Source organism: Empidonax traillii, unplaced genomic scaffold (genome assembly GCF_003031625.1).
Source record: "Empidonax traillii isolate 1590-97213 ecotype Southwest subspecies unplaced genomic scaffold, ASM303162v1 scaffold242:size1152717, whole genome shotgun sequence".
NCBI classification, from domain to species: domain Eukaryota; kingdom Metazoa; phylum Chordata; class Aves; order Passeriformes; family Tyrannidae; genus Empidonax; species Empidonax traillii.
The window spans coordinates 775,442-788,081 of NW_020955435.1; positions in this window are offsets into that span (position 1 = coordinate 775,442).

Sequence of the window (12,640 nt, forward strand, 5' to 3'; positions counted from 1 at the left end):
CCCTCCTCTGTGGGTCTCACCCCTCTGCCACGACCCCCATCCCTCTGCTGTGGAGCTCCCCACAATCACCCCACACCCTCAAGCCGCGCTGACTTCACCCCGGCAGCGATTTTTATCCTCACATCAAATCCCACCCTCCCCGAGCCCGGCGCGGCGTCTCCTCGCCATCGCCGCCGCTAATCAGCTGTATTATCTGCGCCCCCATTATTCACGCGCTCGCTGCTGTCGGTGCTGCCCCATCCCACCGCCCTCCTCCTCCCGCGGCAGCCACCTCCATCCTTCCTTCCTTCCCACCCTGCAGCCCCACCGCCCCCCCCGGCCGGACAGCGGCCAGCTGGCTTTGCCTGCGTTTCGGCTTCAGCCTCCCCCAAGGATTCCTAAATCTGATAAGGGAGGGGTTGGGGGTGCTGCTTTCAAAGGAGCGGGGTTGACCTTTGCCGCTGCAACGAGAGCCGCATGGAGGAAAAAAATTGGCTGCGGAGAGAGAGGGGGAGCGAGCGAGCGAGCGAGAGAGCTGCTGTGGTTTTACAATCCCTAAATAACGCCGGGAGCTGAGCTGTAAACACATGGCGGTATTGCCTGAGCGTGTCCGCACCCCCCCCTCCCCCGATGGAAACCCAGGCTTGGAAAATACTCCGACCTTAAGGAAGAAAAAAAAAAAAAAAAAAAAAAAAAAAAAAAAAAAAAAAAAAAAAAAAAAAAAAAAAAAAAAAAAAAAAAAAAAAAAAAAAAAAAAAAAAAAAAAAAAAAAAAAAAGGGCAGAAATCTCCTGAATTATTTAGCGAACGGTTCCAATCCGACGGCTAATTCTGCCGGCAGACGCCGGCGGCCGGAGCCTGGCGTTGGGAGATGATGACTATCGGCGGGAGCTGGCGGCGGCAGCAGGGTGGTCCCAGCCCAGGGGGGACCCGGCGGCGCCGCGGGGGTGCAGGGCAGAGCAGGGAGCCCAACCCGATGGCACCCTGCCTGCTGGGTGCACCTCACTCCCTGGGGACAGGGGAGATGTTCCCACACAGCCTCTCTCCTCCGCTCGTCTCCTTTCCCGGAGAGGAAAATCCCACCGCCTGGAAAGAGCCCCAGCCCCAGAGCCCCCTCCTCCAGCACCCCCAGCCCCACGGACGCCCCAAAAAGTCACCTCTCCCCCCGGCCAAGCTCCCCGCAGCGCCCCAGGAGCGAGGGAGAGCTGCCACCCCGTCCCCTCTCACCTGTTTCTTCCCTTTTTTTTTTTTTTTTCGGAAGCAACTAACACTTTTCTTTGAAGAGCAACAGATGAGCGAGACCCTCCCAGAGCCTTTTATGATGTTAAATTTATTGCCTGGCTCCGCAATTGCCATTTTAATGACGAACGCTCCCACGGCTTTAGCGCGGCTGAGTGCTGGCATTGAAAACAGAAGCCGGAGGGGACTCGCTGTCTCCGGTCTCCTGGAGGAGAACGGATTCCAGCCCTTTTCCTGGTCCTTGCACAAAGTTTTGCCAAATAGATAATGTGTTTTATAATTTCCAGTCGGTGCTGTGCTGGTAAGGGAGGCCCTCTGCTGGCACCGGGCTGATGGGAGAGCCCCGGGAGCCGGCTGGGAACCACCAGTGAGGCATCGAGCCCGGGAGACACCTCTGGCGAGGGGGACTTGGAGAACCAAGACTGGAGAGCCATGTCCAGCAAAGCCATGGCCAAGCAACCTCCATTCCAGAGGTCCTGGAGAGCTCACAGAGGTGAGAACAGGGATTTGAGCCCATGGAAAGGAGCCTGGAAAATCGAGTCTGGAGAACTGAGCTCATCAAGCAGAACCAGGGGACTGGGCACACAGGGTCACGATCAGAGAGCTGGACCTGGAGAGGTGTGTGTGGCCAGACCAGCCTGGAGGGTCATGTCTGGGCAGATGAGCCTATCCCCAGTCCTGCTCCTTCCAAAGGATCCCCACCCCTGCAGCCTGTGCTGGTCCACAGCGAGGTGGCACATCCAAATGGAACATCCCAGCCCTTCCTTTGGCTGGGAAAAGCCTCTGTACGTCTGCCCTGGGGCAAGAGCTGGGTGGGACCATGCAGGGATGTCTGGGATGTCAGGGGGGAGCCATGGCATGGGTGGAGCTGGAGCTGTTGCAGCTCCCACTGTGTCCTAGATGGGAACAGTGGGTGGGAACAGTTCCACGTCCGCTGGGCACAGAGCCCAGGGGTGACAGCCCCCACACCAGGAGCACCCATGGCCTGTCCAGAAGGGCATCAGGTCCCTGGCAGGAAGACGAGGACAGGCCTGGGGCTGGCAATGGGCAGCCGCGGTGCGGGGCCAGCCCTGCAGACCCACACCGGGGACCTCAACCGAGGACATCGACTTTTATCAGCAGATGCTTTATTTTTTTTAATGGTGCCTGAAACTCAGCCCGGGTTATCAGGGAGATATTAAATTGCTGTTGGAAGCGACACCAGCGGGGCGGAAAAGCCGTGCTGTGCTCTTACCTCTTCCCACAAGGTCGAGCCAGCCAGCCCCGGGGGACGGCGCATTCGCCGCGTCCTTCCTGTGGAGGGGATCACATGTCAGAGCCGAACGAAGCCTTGAGAAAATTAAACCCGTGAGCTCACCGCCCTCCCGAGCGCAGGCGCCAGCCCTCCCTGTGCTCCCCAGGCCCGGGCTGCCAGCTGGGGTGACCTGGCAGCCGGGACGATGCCACCTCCCCCTGGGGACAGCGGCGGTCCCCGACAGCGCGCCCGCAGCTGGGGGCGGGGATGAAGGAGCCTCAAACCCTGCTGTGCATCGCTGTGCGGTGGGGAAGGACCTGCCCATGGGAAGAAGCCGTCAGCCCTGACAGGACACAGCTGGTGAAGTCCCCTGAAGGCCTTCAGCCAGATTTCCTCTGGGAATCCAAGTCCTTGCTTGGGCAAAAGGGCAGATAGACAGGTTCAGCTCTGGTGGAATAGAAAAGTGTAGAACCGTGTCTTGTCCTTGCCAGGGCCATTCCCAGACTTGGAGATGGCCAGGCATGAGGGTGGGTTTCTTCCAGAACAAGGGGAGTCCTGTTGCATCATCCCTCTGTGACACAGGGGATGGACAGAATCAGTGAGAGAAAGGCAACACAGTCCTCAGTAGTGCCTGCATGTGTGTGTGTGTGTGTGGGGGGGTCAACTGCAGACCCCCAGAGACCCCAAACAGGGACCCTGAGCAGCCTCCACCCCTCAGTCATCTGGGACTGGCACCAAGGAAGGGGCACCATAAACGACACTGGCGGGAGGGGGGGCAAGACCATTCCTGTGGGACCTGGGGACAGCCAGGCATTGCCCAGGATGGCCAGAGGAGCAAGAAGAGGATGATGGAGGACCAAGACAGGACCATGATGGTTATGGATTGAAAAAGCCCCAGGGCTGAGCCAGACTTCTTCCCAGGGCACCCTCTGCTCTCCCAGCTTTTTTTCTCACACTCAAAGGGGGAGCAGAAATGCAGCTCAGCCTCCATTTTCCCCATCAGCCACTTGCTCCTTCATCACCCTTTCCTCCTCACTCCAACCCAGCTCTTCCCCTTCCCAGCCAGCCAGGAAGTGCTGGGGCTGGAGTTACACAGCCACACTGGGCATCCCGCACAGGGCACAGGGTTTCAGTGGACCCCTCAGCACAGCCCCCAGTTTCACCCATGGCAAGGCAGGAGGTGTCCCCCCCACCCCCGACCCACAAATCCCCTCTCCCTGCCACCACAGTGGTCTCCAAGCCCTCCCCGGGACCACCAGGGACACATCCAGCCCTTGGCACAGCCCAGCCCGGGCAGGGGCTGCAGCAGGGATGGCAGCAGGCAGGCAGGAGCCGTGTGGGGATGCTCCAGCAGCTGCCGCCAGCACGGCTGGTGGATGCCCTTTGGCCAGGAGCAGCCAGGCTTTCTTTTTCCAGCCCTTCCCAGGAAAAAAAAAAAAAAAAAACCAACCCCAAAAAAAACAACAACCCAAGCCCCATAACGAGCTGTAGCGAAGCAGCGAGGAGGCGGCAGATAAGAGGCTGGAGCCCGCGCGGAGGCCTCACGGAGATGAAAGGCGATTGCGAACGAGCCTCCCCATCCCCTGCGGACAAAAGAGCTCCTAAAATATTAACGAGGCCCCGTGCCGCCAGGTCCCCCGGCCCCCAGCGCCGGCAGGAGCAGGCGGTACCCGCCCCGCCGGCCGAGGGGTCCTGGGGGGATGGAGGCACAGCGGGGAGCAGCGCAGGATGCTCATTAATTACCTCCCGCGCTCGGCGCTGGCAAACGTGCCCCCCGCTTCCCTCGCCACCCCGGGGAGACACTGCCACCTTCTCACCGGCTCGGCGTTTAAAGAGCACAGAGCAGGGGGCTGTGCTGGGGATGGTGGCCCCTCGCTGCCATCCTGGCACCCCAGGGTACAGCCTCGCCCCCCCCCAGCACCCCTCAGGGTGAGTTTGGGGGGACGCCGGGGCATCTCAGGGGGATATTTCCACACCAGCGTCACGGTGGGGAAAGGGAAGGGGGGACAACGCTTGTTCCTGCATTTTCGGTGCCTGTGTGTGGTTCCTGCAGGCTCCAGGTTGGGGACAGGGTCCCTGGGGTGCAGGAGTGGGGTGTCCTGTGGGAGCAGCTCAGCCTGTGCCCGGGACATCCACACTGCTCCTGCCGCATTCCCGGTGCTCCAGTGGCTGAGTGGGCTCGGTCCCCGTCCTCGGAGCCCACCCGAGGGCAGCACAGCCAGGCCATGTGCCAAGGTGCCAGTCTGGCTCCGTGTCTCCTCCCTGGGGAGCACAGGGGGTGCCGTGACAGTGGCAGTCAGACGCAGCGCCCCGGTGGTTCGGGGTGACCCTGTGGCACAACCACCCCCTGAGTCCCCACAGCCGCCCCGTTCCCTCCTCACTCCGCGGCCCAGCCCGAGCAGAGCCAAGGGTTGGGTGTCAAGGGGACACCGGGGGAAGGGCGATGTTCCCGCTGCTCCGCATGTGCCGCTGGAAAGGGGGGGAGGAGGAGCGCGGCAGCAGGAGCTCCATCGCCGGTCCGGAAGCGGGTCCACACGCAGATTGGGGGATTTGCATAGCACAGATGGCAGCCCAGGAATTTCAAAGCATCCCCCGTTGCCGCAGCAGCTGAAGGGCTCGGCGGCCCCGCGCAGCTGCCGGAGGGAGGGAGGGAGGGAGGCTGAGCTGCCCCGGCGTCCAGGGCCCGGCAGCCTCCAGGAGGACACACGGCCCGGCATCCCTGGAACCGCCACCCCTGGCCCAGGGTGGGCCGCAGGAGGCCACGGCGGGGAGGGGGGCCATAAAGGGGGGATGAGGGGGCTGCAGCCCCCGCCGGCGAAGGAGCCGCGTGGAAGGGCTCCCGCAAGGGCTGGAGGGCATGACATGTGAGAGACGACGGGAGCTAAATTTACACGGCGGCGGAGCGAGCTGCCTCCAAGGAGACGTGATCACGGGCTATAAATACCTGCAAGGAAACAACGGGGACAGGGACGGTGAATTATTCACAGGCGCAAGATGGCAGGACACGGAGCGAGCCCGGCTGGGGAGGGGGGAGCTGTGCAGGGGGTGCTCCCCCCGAGCTGCAGCCCGGCTGTGGGGCATGGGGGCAGCCCGGGCTGGGGCACCCCGAGTGCCAGGAGCTCCTCAGAGGAGCTGTGAGGGTTCAAGGGGAGGAAACCTCGCCGTGGACTCTCGAGGTGCCTCCTGCTGGCACCAGGGACGGCTGCTGGAGGGAGTGAGTGGCCGGGATAGGGGTGCCCCTGCCAGAGAGGTGTCTGGGGGGTGACACAGCCCCAGTCCGGCCCCAGGGAGGAGCGGGTGGGGTATAACTGGGAGCACCTCCCATGGCAGCACCTGGAGCGCTGGGCTGAGGGAAGGTGTCCTGTGTGGAGGTGACACTGGACGAGCCTCGGGAAGGTGTTGGTGAGGCCCTTTTGGTCCAAAGCTAAAGGGGCTTCGCTGTGGGGGGTCCCCAGCAGGTCCAGTATCCCCCCATCCCAGTCCCGACTCCGCAGTAGGGGACAGCAATGAGGTGACGTCCCATGCGCTGGAGGCATCCCCAGCCTGCCCTGTCCCTCTCAGTAGGTTTCCCAGGGGACGCTGGGCGGACACAGCAGCAGGACAAGCCCTTTGTGCCCGCAGGAGACACTTCGGGAAGGATTTGGGGAGGGGGGGGCTAAAGCATCGCGGAGCACATCTGCTCTACTCGGGCTTTTAACGGTAACAATAAATAGAAATAACAACTAGTAACCGAACCACTGACGGGAGCAGGATCCTAAATCGCGGTGCCGTGCCCCGCAGCCAGCGCGGGGTGCGGGAGGGAAGAGGGGGATCCCTCCTCGCCCCCTCCGGACCGGCCGCGCCGCTTCCCCGGCCTCTGCTGCCCCCGCCCGGCCACGGGGAGCGGAGCGGCCGCCGCGCCCGCGGGTGCGGGGGGGCCTGGAGGACCGGGAGGAGGGACCCCCCCAGCTTGTCGGGGGGTATTTCCCAATTTAGCCCCCCGGTGGAGGGATAATTCCTCTTTTCAGCCGTGTTTTTTTTCACGCACCCCGGACGGTGGAGTTGGGGGGGGGGGGCACGGTTGGCAGATGGGCACCCCGCGGTCCCCCAGCCCCCCTGCCCTTGTCCTCGCCTCCCCCCTGCTCCTGGCACACACCGGGTTGGGATTGCCCTTTGTGCCCAGCTCCGCTCCCGGCTGGAAAGCCCAAATCTGCCCTGACAAATCACACCTGAGTGATAAACGCCCCTTCTCCACCGAGGTTCAGCTGCTTCTCTCTTTGCCATCCCGGCCTGTCCCTTCCATGAGGAGGAGAGACACAAAAATGCTCCCAGGGCTGGAGCCCCTCTGCTCTGGAGCCAGGCTGGGAGAGATGGGGGTGTTCACCTGGAGGAGAGAAGGCTCCAGGGAGACCTGAGAGCCCCTTCCAGTGCCTTAAAGGGGCTCCAGGACAGCTGGAGAGGGACTTGGGACAAGGGATGGAGCCACAGGACACAGGGAATGGCTTCCCACTGCCAGAGAACAGGGTTAGATGGGATATTGGGAAGGAATTCTTGCCTGTGAGGGTGGTAAGGCCCTGGCACAGGTTGCCCAGAGAAGCTGTGGCTGCCCCTGCATCCCTGGAAGTGTCCAAGGCCAGGTTGGATGGGGCTTGGAGCAACCTGGGACAGTGGAAGCTCCAGGGCCCAGCTCAGAGTTGCTCAAGTCCACGTCTGCTGCCACCACTCCCAAACCTCATCTCCACATCTGAAGGGGTTCCAAGCATCTACAGCCACACTGATGGCCCCGGTTTTGTGTTTGCCACAGCCCAGAGCTGCTGTCACCCAGCCAAGGCTGGGCCAGGAGGGTGTCAGTGCTGACACTGCTAATGCAGCTCAGGCAAGGGCTGGGATGGACATGGCCTGCCAGAGAGGCAACTCTGCCGGAAAAAAAGGAAAAGGGACAGCAGCAAAAAAAAGAGATGGGGCCAGACAGTAGGAATATTCACTCAGTTTATGGAAGGGTGACACCAGTCACCTCCCTGGGCAGCAGGACAGTGCTGTGTGAGCAGGGGAGGCTCAACCCCACAGCAAAGCCCCTTTAGTTCTGTACCAAAAGGGCCTCACCAGCACCCTCCCGAGGCTCATCCCACGTCACCTCCACACTGGACACCTTCCCTCAGCACAGCACTCCAGGTGCTGCCATGGGAGGTGCTCCCAGTTGTGCCCCCTCTGCTGCTCCCTGGGGCTGGGCTGGGGCTGTGTCACCCCCCGGACACCCAAATGAGACTCTCATCTCTGGAGGGGGCACTGACGAGGGGAAGCCTTTCCAATAAGCCTCTGGACAAGGATTTGGGCTTTCCTGTTGGGTGCCTTCCAGAGGCCAACATGGCATTTGTGAGTGGAGTTACTTGAGTGAGGCAGGATTTGATTTGAGGGAAGATTTTAGCATTTCAATACAGCGTGTCTGTGCTTACCTGTTCTATGTCAGCCCAGACTGAAACGCTTGGACTCGATCTTGGAGGTCTTTTCCAACTTAAATGATTCCCTAATTTGAGAAATTACCTCACAACAAACCAAATAAAACCTACTTGGCAAAAGCCCATCCTCCCACGAGGCTTCCAACGTGGATCTGGAGAAGTTCCTACAGCTTTTCCACCAGCATTTCCCAAGAAGGGACTGCAAGTTGAAACACTTGAGTGCTTAATGTTGGTATTTAGGGTTACAACAGGAAAAATCTCACACAGGGCTTTATACAAGAAGTAAGTCCAGCAGGGTCAAAATCCACCATCCCAGGCTGTATTGGGAGGGGTTTTAACAAAACTTGCTAAACACTGGCTCAGGAGAAGCCACAAGGCAGAGAATCAAAGCTCCCAAGCAGCACAACTGCTGAGGGTGCTCAAGAGGGAGCAAGGTGAGGGTTTAGACACAAAACACCAGTTTTGCTTAAGGGGAAGAAGGCCAGAAACCTCTCCATGTCCATCTTTGCTCTATCACGCCAAGCTGCTTCAGCTGGACTCAGGGACCACAGACACAGAAAAGTTCAGGTGTGGTGTTTGTGGCTTCAGGACACTCATCATCTATCAGAGGAACTTGGAAAACAACTCTGACATGATGCTTTACACGCTCTCCACACCTGAGAGGACACGGGCTGTTTGGGCTTCTTGTCAGTACCAATGTATGAAGGATGCCACATAATTCAGTATTTAAAAACAAAACAAAACAAAACCCACAAATAAAAAGAGCCCCCAAACCAACCTCCCTCAACCAAAAATACAGCACTCATAGAACCCCAAAATTAGGTTGCCTTTTGAAGAAAACTTTGTCAAAGACCAGCAAAAAAAAAGCTCTACAAAATGTTCAGCCTGTGTAGATTCAATTCACTCCCGACAGGACCCAAAAGGAGGGGAAGCAAAGCAGGTGCCGTGTCCAGGCAGGGCATCAGGGCACAGACTGATCCTGCCAGGCTTTGGAAGCTGCTCCCTCTGTGCTCACCATCAGTCAAGAACAAGTTTCTCTCCCAGTCATCACACACCAGCAGTTTCCAGGGTAGAAGTTTAGCAGTAGTTCTGGTTTGATACCAGCTCTAACCACGGATGCCATTCCCAAGTCATCCAAGTTCACAGAATCCCAGACTGGTTTGGGCTGGAAGGGACCTTAAAGCTCATCTGGTTCCACCCCCTGCCATGGGCAGGGACACCTTCCACTAGCCCAGGTTGCTCCAAGCCCCATCCAACCTGGCCTTGGACACTTCCAGGGAGAGAATGAGTTCACTGGTTATTCAAAATGCAAACTTTTATCTACATCCCACAACTTGCTCTTTCAACCCAAAGAAACATTTAGAGCTGAGCAACAAATAGGTTTGCTCACGAAAGGACAAGAATGGTAAATATATCCAGCTCCCACTCACCCTGAGATGGTTTCACCTGACTATAAACAATAAAAACTAAACATTTTCACAAAGGGGAAGGGGAGGGGGCACTGAGAGGCAGAAACAATAAAACAGATCCTGTGGGTGCCACATCAGAGGAGGAGTAAGCCATGAGTTGTGGTAACTCCTAAACAGCCAAGACAGCTCTGGCTTCCTTCAACCCCACAGGTTGAAGTGACAAGTTCCAAGAAGGAAGGGGACAGTGTGGGATTGGTGAGAGCACACATATTTCTGCATGAAGATGCAGGCACACGACCAGCAAGGCCACTCCAGGTCACCCACAAAGCCCTGCCCGTGGCCAGAGCGAGCCAGGCTTGGCAGGGAGCTAAAAAAGCCAAGATGAAGGTGACTGGAGATGGTTGAGAGAGGGACAGCACAGGACTGGAGCATCAGGGAGAAGGGAGAGAGCAGCCACAAGAGCAAAGGAAGCAACACCAGCCAAAATAAATGGGTTAAAAAAATAAAAATATATATTAAAAAAAAAAAGCAATCAAGCCACAGTGAGTTTGAGGGAATTATTTAATGGTGATCAAATTGCAACACAATACAAGAGTACAGGCAGTGTTAGCACAGATCTAGTCACACACACTTCCAGGGGAGGGCAGGGGCAGCTGCAGGGATCCCTCCCGGAGTCTCGAGCGCCGTCACTCACACAGGAACACAAGGTCACTCACACAAGGTTCTGTGTTTATCAAGGACAGCCTGCCTTCCATTCAAATACACCTCTGGGCTTTTATTCTCCCGGGAAGTGACTTCCAAGCTCTGCCTGGACATGCCTGGAGCCTGACCCAAGGGCTCCTCCACCCGGAGTGGGAGCACTGAGCACCTGCAGAAGTGGTTTGTTTTCCTGGTTCCTTAGTTGTAGCTCATTGGAGCAGTTTTCTTCTGCACCTCCCACATGCCCAGGTCTCCTGCCTTGCTCTCCCCCCAGCATCTGCTGCTCAGGGCACAAAGGAAATCCACCTTTAACTGGGCAAAGCTTCCCATCATCATTCCTTTAGGCTTCTGATCTTCTCCTGTACATCAGAGCTGGGAGCAGGAACAGCTCTAGAGCTGTTTTGCTGCTGAAGATGACCAAGACCATCCAAAAACGCAGCCAGGCATTGCTGTCTGCAGCCAGGAAAACCACCAAGAAAGTCACAGACCCAGGGTTAGGGAACAGTTTGCTGAGCACACCAGGGACACGACATCACATCCAACTCAGCCCTGCTGGTTTTGCTACATCAGTTGATGGATGCAGACTGAACAGAAGAGTCCAAGGACATTTCAGGATGCAGCTTACTTGGAAGCATTGGGAAAGCATGATAATAACTAAAAATATTTTGAAAAAAAACCCCCAAACCTCTTGCCTTGCCAAAAAAGCTGTGACAGAAATGCAGCAGCACATCCTGCTGAAGGACAAGCTGGTGTTTCAAGCACAGTAATCAGGTCTCCAGTTCTGCTCAGGATCAGCTCCATCCCAAATCTGCAGGTCCAGGGAGGTTGGGCTTTGAGCCATGGGAACGTTTAAGCCAACTCAGCACTGAACTAGGAGAGGTTCCAAAATACAAGGGATCATGTTCCTCCTCTGGGTCGCTCCGTGCAGTGGATGGGCACTGAGGAGCTCAAGGAATGTATCCAGGCACAGTGTTCCAGCTCTGCTGCCAGAGCTGGGGGGATCTAAGCAGTCCAGCACTTTTTAATAAACCACATTTCCTTAGCATATGTAAAGAAAGAAAGAGGGAATTCCATGAACAATCTACAGAATCCACAGTGCAAAGAAAGCCATGCAAAGGGAAGCAGGCAACTTAAAGTACTAAATAAAAGTTTAAAAACTGGACAGGGATGGAAGAGGTTGATGACATGACAAGCTCAGAGTTCCTAGAAAGGCAACATCCAGAGCCCATGGCCTCCTGTGCTGTTTGACATTGGAACATGTTCCATGTACAGCCCCCAAGGAGCAGGTTTCTAGTCCCAAAAATAGCTAAGCTGGGTCAGGTTTTCAGTTAAATGCTAGGAAAAAAAAAAAAAAAAAAAGAAGGCTCCTTCCTCCAGTTCACAGTACAACCCTCCCAAACAAATGGTCATCCACACAAAGGACAGAGCACATCCTCCCCAGACTTGCTTTTACTACACAACTGTGGTCATGCAAACAGCAAAAAAAGTCTCAACTACCTGAACACTTCACTGCAAGTGAGACTCATCCCAACAGGAGCAGATGTGTTAATGGATCATCCAAGCTGCAGCTGTTACAGATTCAGGACTATTTCAATGCATGTATGGCTTATTAATGTCCTGTCACCTTGTGGATGTGACTTCTGCCCCACCAAAAAGGGAAACCACCTCCCTCAGCTCTCTCAGCTGTCACTGCTCCTTTCTCTCTCCCCTCCATACAGGTCTCTGATCTTTTTCAGCAACTTCCAATGCCCAAAGCCAACCACATCTGCCTCAAAAATCCTTCTTGGATGGCTCAATTACAAAGCAGGTGAAGAAAATCCCCCCAAACCTCCTCCCTTGTCATTCTGTGAGTCCATGGAGAAACGGGAGGGCAACCCTAAGAGTAGCTCAGTTGGTCAGAGCACAGTGCTAATAATGACAAAGTTTGATTCCTGCGTGGGCCACTCACTTCAGAGTTGGACTCAGTGATCCTTGGGGGCCCTTCCAGCTGAGAACAGTCTGTGATGAACCGGGAAACTCCCCCCTGAGGTGTTTGCTGAGGGTCCAGCAGGGGCACAGCTGACACAACCCCAGCCACCAGCCTGCCCTCCAGTTCTGACAATGCCACAGGTGTTCTCCAGAGTCACACCCTGCCTTCCCAGCATTCCAGACACCAACACCCTGTGGATAAGTGCCAAGAGCTGAGGGTGACCCGACCCCAGGCTCACAGCCCTGCACACCAAGCTCTCTCCCTCCCCTGGAGCTGTCACCCCTCAGCCAGGACACACATGCTCCACAATGTTTCCAGTGAAGCCACTCCGTCCCCAGGCCAGGAGAGCAGCGTTCCTGGTGCCTCTGGAGAGGGACACAGCTCCCTGCACGGGGGTCACACGTCCTGCAGCGCTGCGGACACACCGAGAGATGAGACAAGCGGAACAGATTTAGACCAAAAGCAGTGGACATTTATTCCTCGTTTGTGCAAGAGTGTCAAGATGCATTTGGGAATGGCTGGGACAGACCCTGTGGCCGGAGAGCCAGCGGCTCCAGCCTCTCCTGCCCGATGGCTTGGGTTACAATTCTACTAAGAGGAGATAAACTTGCAGACTCACCTACTGTCACACCAACGATGCTGGCAAATACACTTGTATACAAAGAAAAGTTTCAAAC